This window comes from Lytechinus pictus, chromosome 3, assembly GCF_037042905.1.
Source record: "Lytechinus pictus isolate F3 Inbred chromosome 3, Lp3.0, whole genome shotgun sequence".
NCBI lineage: Eukaryota > Metazoa > Echinodermata > Echinoidea > Temnopleuroida > Toxopneustidae > Lytechinus > Lytechinus pictus.
In genome coordinates this window covers 27854265-27861568 of record NC_087247.1, presented here as the reverse complement: position 1 = coordinate 27861568, position 7304 = coordinate 27854265, and positions in this window count along the sequence as shown.

The following is a 7304-nucleotide window of genomic DNA, read 5'->3' as shown; positions in this document are numbered from 1 at the left end:
TATTCATTAGGTGGGCTGATGATGTCACATCCCCACTTTCCTTTTTCTTATATTAATACATGAAATCCTAAATGTTTCATTATTTCATACATGCGTAAATGATGTGTCTGCATTATGATGAAATAATTTGCGGCAATAATAACTAATGTACTTAATCAGTTGTCAATCCAATTGTTTTAGTTCTTGGTAGAACAATTTTGAATAAACCTAATTTCATATAATAAATTACAAAAGAAGAAGTGGGGATATGACATCATCAGCCCACCTAATGAATATTCATAAAGATATACATAAAACTGTTTCACCGGAATAATGCAAATCTTTAAAATTTAATAACTTGTTATTTCTTATCCGATTTTGATCAAATTTTCACCATTTTGCTTTGTGAATTTTACTCTATTAGTTGAGATATAGAGATTATCCAGCCTGGACCATCCCTTTCAATAATATACCTACATGCATACTGGCAATGGTAAATTAAAGGACACCACTTCATTTCTCTTATTTCTAAAAAAAATCATTTATCCTTGTTTGTATATTGCTTGTCTACCAATTCTAAACAGTGCGATGAGCATGGCATTTAAACTTATCATACATAAAAGAGCAGCTTTAAAGAGAAATTTAAATGTTGAAGATAAAAAGAGAATAATATGGTTTGGAGGATTCATAGCTGGGTACATAACATTTTTTTAGTGTGCTACAGTAGGTATAGCATTGATGATATATTAGAATGGACAACACTACTCTTCAGGCACAGTCCCTGATTTGATCATAAAGTGGGTCTTCACCTAAGGCTTGTACAGATATTTTTTTTCAATTTCAGGGACGTCCTATACTCCATTAAGTCATTGGCAGAGGCTTTTGGCTGCATATTCAGATCACTTTCCTCGAGTGAATATGGAATGGTTAACAAATGGATCTGTTTTGTCAAATAATACCTAATCACCCATGCATGTCCAACTTCCAAGGTTGTGTCTGGGTGGAGGCTGTAGCCCAAAGATGCCAAAGTTGTGAGTTCGACAAGTTTCTGTTGAAACTTTAATACTATTAAAGTGTCAGAAGTTAAATCACAGGGAACTTTTCATGTCACTTTCAATTTGATAACTCAAGAAATCAGAGGGATGAAAGTATGAAAACCTGGGATCTTAAGACTTAATATGATGGTTGTTTACCTGATTACTAAGAAAGCATGAATGCTTGTAAGCAAACAACCCAGAGGACCGACAGCTTAATGTCCTCTCCAAAACCTGGTAACATGGTAATGAGGATGCGCCTTACAAAAGAGCACTAATGTACCAAGTGGGAATCAAATCAAGGTCACCGGAATCCGAAACCCCCGCTCTATCGACTGAGCTATCATTCCTGATTAGGCCAAGAAAAGGCCAAGAAAACCATGAAAGATAGAAAGGCTTACTAAATTGGGAGATGTTTTCTATGTCTATATAAGTGTCATTATGTAATATGGCATGATGTTTGCACACATCTATTGAGACAACAAGGGAGGGGCATACAAGAAAAGTCCCTAAATATGGAGAGGAGGCATATCAGCTTAAGTGGTCTTTGATGTTGTCCTTCAGGTATTTTCTGCTACAGCGATAGTGTCAGTGACTCCGGATGTTAAAAACTGATGCCTTAAATACTCAGTTTAAGAAAAGATGTCTGAAAGAAAAGGATTCCTCTCAACATGCATACACATGTAAAGGACATCGACAAAGCTTCGAGAAAAGCTTCGGGAAAAACAGGTACACATGCCACTATTGTCGGGCTTACACTAACGCTACTGTTCGTTCCATGGAGATTTAGATCACGCAAATGCACTCCCAACATCCAGCAGTATCATCTGACAAATAGTGTAATCCCTAGAGCTAGCAACTACAATTACTTGGGTGTTACAGTTTCTTCTGATCTGCGATGGAACAAGCATTGCCAATTCGTCCGGCAGAAAGCAAGTCGTACTCTTGGACTCTTTCCTCTTGTACAAGAGATGTGAAGTCGAGTGCCTACACATCCTTAGTGCGCCCCCAACTAGTATATGGCTGTGAGGCCTGGAATCCTGCTTGAGCAAGTACAAAGATCAGCGGCTCGCTTCGTGTACTCGGACTACAGGATTTCCACATCACCTTCATCTCTTGTGACGTCATTGGAATTGGATGCACTACACACACGCCGAATCCTTGCCCAATGTTCCCTCTTTCACAAAATCCACTACCATCATGTCTTCATAACTCTTCCACTTATCGTCACCCCAGCAACATTTTATACAAGACATGATCACAACTTGAAGTACATCATACCTGAAGCCACAATCGACCCCTTCAAGTTCTCGTTCTATCCAAGAACGATAAGGAACTGGAACAACCTACCCAGCTCAGCTGCCAACACCAAAGGAATGCCCAGTTTCAAGGAGGCTGCTCTCCCTGCCATCAGAATGATGCAGCCCCCTGTTGGATCCCAAATGATTTAAATTCAAAAGCTTGGTTTTTACTTGCACTCAGCATAGCATGTTTAACTGTACATATAAAAAATTGCTATGTCTATCCATCACCATTTCTGCACTTCATGATGCTCCTTCCAGTGGCTCACTTTATTCATCATCCCAGTATAGCTTCTGTATGAGCTGCCAAAGGGATCACTACATCAAGTATCAAGTAATGTAAATCTTTAAAGACATCCATGGTATAAGAAATATGTCTGAGAATATATCTAAAACTGATGTAATTGGGATGATACCCCTACAGTATTGCTAAAACATACTAATCTGTATTTGTAATGATGATTTGTTCATATAATAAGGCTGGAACATCTAAATTACAGCCATAATTTTGTATCGCTGCTTGAATGGAGTGGGAAAACATTGAACTGTGCAATAATCTCTAAAGTAATAATCAATCATCAGTGTGCCAAAACGAACTCAGTGATGATCTGGCAAGTCTAACTCCTTACTGTCCTATAAATCATCTCCAAAAAGACCCCCCAATAAGAGTGTATTCCACCTTAAAAACAGAGAGCAGATCAAAACCTGAGGGTCAGGTGGTAAAAAGCCAACCTACCTTGGCGTCATTCTAGACCTTTTTTCATAGAAAGAACATGCTGCCAAAACAAATGCAAAATTTGGAGCAAGGAATATCATTCTGAAGAAGCTGGGAGACAGATTGGGAATTGACAGATGCCAAATCTATCTGTACCACAGCTCTTGCTCTATGCTTCTCCACTGCTGAGTATGCAGCCCTTGCTGCTATATTGACCCCAAGTCTTGAATGGAGCTTGCAGAGCCATCACTGGCTGTTTGCGACTAACAGAAGTGGGTAATCTTTACCTACTCTGTATTATTGCCCCACCGTACGTCAGAAGAGAAGTCATCAGCACAGATGAAAGAAAAAAAAATCAAGAACATAGTATTCCACTCGTCAACCATGAACCTGCCAAGAGACTCAAATCTAGACACAGTTTTCTCCGCTCAACAGAATCCCTTGATGACTCTGCACGCATGAAAGCGTCACCCTCTGGTCTAACAATCTCCAGTCTGTGATGCACAATCTCACCTATGGACTTAGTACATCACTATCCAGGTCCAAGTGAAGAATGGCCTACCTGATCTCGTTTGAATCGCCTATGGGGCTACAATAGGGCAGGAGAAACTACCTGTAACTGTAAGGATGATCATAGGATACAAAACTTTTGTGTCTGCTCCCTCCTACCAGAGCTATGAACTGCCACTGCCTTTGCCACTGCACGAGAGTCTTTTCACAGGAAAATATCATGTAATTCTTGTACCATTAACAGGACACGACATCTGTAGTGACCTAAGAAGAAGTTTGTCATTAATTATCTTACTGGTAGAAGACACCTATTTATGGTAATCTGACATTTGGGGAAAAATGATTATTTGCTCAAGGGTTGTTTGATGGGGGAGGGAGCAGGGACTTAATTGGTTCCTGATGGGGTTGTCGGTTAGGCTAAAACTTTGCTGAAAAGGTGCCTATATTCTGATTGTTAGTGTTTTAAGGTGAAAATTACAATTTGCCAGTGAATGAGCAAAGACATTCGATGCTAACAATCTTACCCCATATCTACATACCCCCTTAAAAAGCCACCTTTTGGAGAGACAAACTCCTGCACACCTAGGCTCTCTTTGGTCATAGTATACTGCATGGTTTTAAAGGGCAATATTTGCTCTGTGCCCATCTTCTCGGGTCACTACACAAGTCCTGTGTAGTAGAGGGTTCATGCAAGATCTGGCTTTTGGGTTGAACGACTCCAGGGGTCCGTTTCATAAAGGACTTGCAACTGTTGGAACTTTGCCATTATGGCAACTACCATGGTAACAGGGCTCATCAGCCAATCAGAATCAAGGTTGCCATGGTAGTTGCCATAATGGCAAAGTTACAACAGTTGTAACTCTTTATGAAACGGGCCCCAGATCTTTGGAAGCGCACGGCTCTGGTGGGGGGGGGGGGTGCAAACCAAAAGGTGATGCACTGTCTGATCTTCCCCTCAGTCGTAGATAGTGTCTGCATCCCTGCTGTAGCCCCGAACTGCATATTAAGGACTTGCACCTTCCTGATCCAGACCATAGGCGATTAAGACATAGTCAGGATGACCATTCGTCACTTGAACCCGGGGGCGTGATTCGCTAGGTCACATGGAAAGCTTTTGCGTCATAGACTGGAGGTGGTTTGACCATTATAGGGGGATCCTTTGACTGTGTGCATAGCCATCAAGGGATTCAGTCAAGTGAAGTGAAGGATTCGAGTCTCTTTTTGGCAGGTTCATAGTTAAAGAGTGGAAGAAGGACATATTTTTCTTTGCTTGTTTTTCCACCCATTCTGATACCTCTATGTGTGGGGGACTGTGCCACACACTAGGTAAAGATCATCTTCTCTTTTGGTAGCGGACAGTCGGAAATTGCTCTGCAAGCAGCATTGAGGATTGGGTTAAACTTGAAGCGTACAGCAGAGCTTTTGAACGGATGGTTTGGCATCTGTTCCCCATATCGTGTTAGCAAGCCTCTTTTTGATGTTGTTCCTTTCTCCAGCTTTTGCCTTTGTCTCGGCAATATGTTCTTTGTACGCAATAGTGACGTCAAGGTAGGCAGGCTTGCTGGCATGTTTCATTCACTTTCAAGTTTCAACACCATCTGACCAGCAGTTTCCGGTCTGCATCTCTATTGTTAAGGTGGAAGACGCTAAGTTGGATTTTCTCTGGATAGTAAAGAGTCAGATATGCCAGAGCATCACTGAATGTTTTTCCACCTCTTCTGCTTTTATGAGGCAATGCACAGTTCATCAGCATAGGTAGCTCTTGGTGTTTGGGTGGATTAGTTGGTCGTTTGTGTATTTGGACAAGGACAATTCTTTGTGGGGGACCATTTTTCTGCCTCCACCATTTGCTGCTGGAACCACTGAGATTCACAAACAACCGGTTTGGGGGCATGTTCTGAATTAGCCTTGTCAACTTGACGTCCTTTGTCATCACAATGACTTTCCTCGTAAGTAGGCCTACCCTATGATTAACTGGTTCATAAGCTGCAGAGAAGTCAACAAAGGCTGCTCCAGTTTTCAGACCTTCCTCAAACCATCTGATGTACTGAGTCAGATTCAGTACTTGATAAGTAAAGGACTTTCCTGGCCTGAATCTTGCCTACTTGAATGAGGAACTCAGTCACAAAGGGAGCAATGCGGTTAAGCAGGAGCCTTTCAAAGGGATTGTGTGTGTGACAGAGTAGAGAGATGGTTCTGTAACTCCTTGGGCTGATTGGGTCTTTGCCTAGCTCGAGTTAGGCAACTACCCTCAATTTCCTCTTGCCATATTTTTTTCATGCAAACAGTCGATTAATATGTCAGCAGCCATTGGGCTGCAACAGGTCCAAGAAGTGTGATCTGCTCACAGAGGACATCTAATCCAGGTTCCTTGTTGCTCTTCATTATAATAGCATAGCACAAGCAGACAAGACGTTCATGCTGAATTGTCTTGTGTTTTCAAATGACTCTTCAGTTGGGACGCTGTCTCTGCTCTTTTAGGGAGGTTGGCCCTTCGCGGGCAATAAATAGGGTGACCATGACTGTACACAAGAAGATAGTGGGTCACTTGGTCGGTGGTCACTAGGGGTATAGTTTGAGATATAGTCGCATAGTCGTTTTCAATGATCCGAATTGTTTTCCTGGCTTTTCTGCTGTAGTGAGTCATATCCATTGATTTGTTAAATCACTGTCACTTTATTTTGTTACTATCCATAATGGCAGTTGTCTATTTCCCCCCACATTCAAGTGTATCGGCACCAAAGGGGTAATTCTCAAAGCTCCTGAAAATTTTATTGTACAGCAGCTTCGTCATCCGTCAAGCCAGGAGAATAGTTTGTATACGGCCTCCTCGTGGAATATTTTTATGTGATGATTTCTTCAACAGCTTTCCAAATGTGTCGTAATGAGTACGGAGTGCTGGAAGATCCTGTGGGTAGGTATTCGGATATATGACAAACTGCTCCCAGATTGCTTTCTTCAGGGTGAAACGTCTGTGAAAGGGAACTGTGCGTGGAGTGATGTCTGCATTCACCTTCAGCCCAATCGGTCGATGTTGAGTGTGCGGGAGAGGGTCAAGCACAACCTTCTCACATTTTGTTCGGTGATGCAATCTGATTTGCATCTGACCAGTTCTCCTCAAGTTTTCCATTTCATTGGTTTATCCATACCCCCAGATAATGCTGTAACTGTTTAAATCCCCAATAATTACATTTCCTCGATCGGAGATGGCTTTTCGGGGAAGGGAGGAAGATTGGTTAGGAGGTTTATAGAAAGAACTTAAATAAATACTCATAACTTCAATGGTTAGGACTTTGCCCGTTAGCTTGATGAGAGGCCTACTCCTAATTAATTCTACTTAAACAGATATTTGACCTGCTAATTAACTGCTGAAATCAGTAATGCCCATAAAGAATGTATAGGGACTAACCGGTTTTAGTGAGCAACAGGCTCAGATTAGAGTAATTTTTGTTGTCTACTTGATAGATTTACGACATACTGAAGATCTCTTGATCTGTGTTTAAATCAGGGCAGGTGATCATTGGAAAGCTTTTTTTCACCAGGTTGTGCAGATAAACCAGCAATACAGCTTGAAGGTCTGCAAGTAGTCTATTGTGTTAACTGTCCCATTGCCCATGCATTGGTATGATAAAAAAAAAAGGGGGGGGGAACCTTGCAACACAGGAAAAATGCCAGAATTGCAGATAAAAACTTTGATAGAGCATTGTGATTTACACATTTTAGTAGGTACCCCCAAAAGTAATTAGCTTTTGAGTTCACAATCAC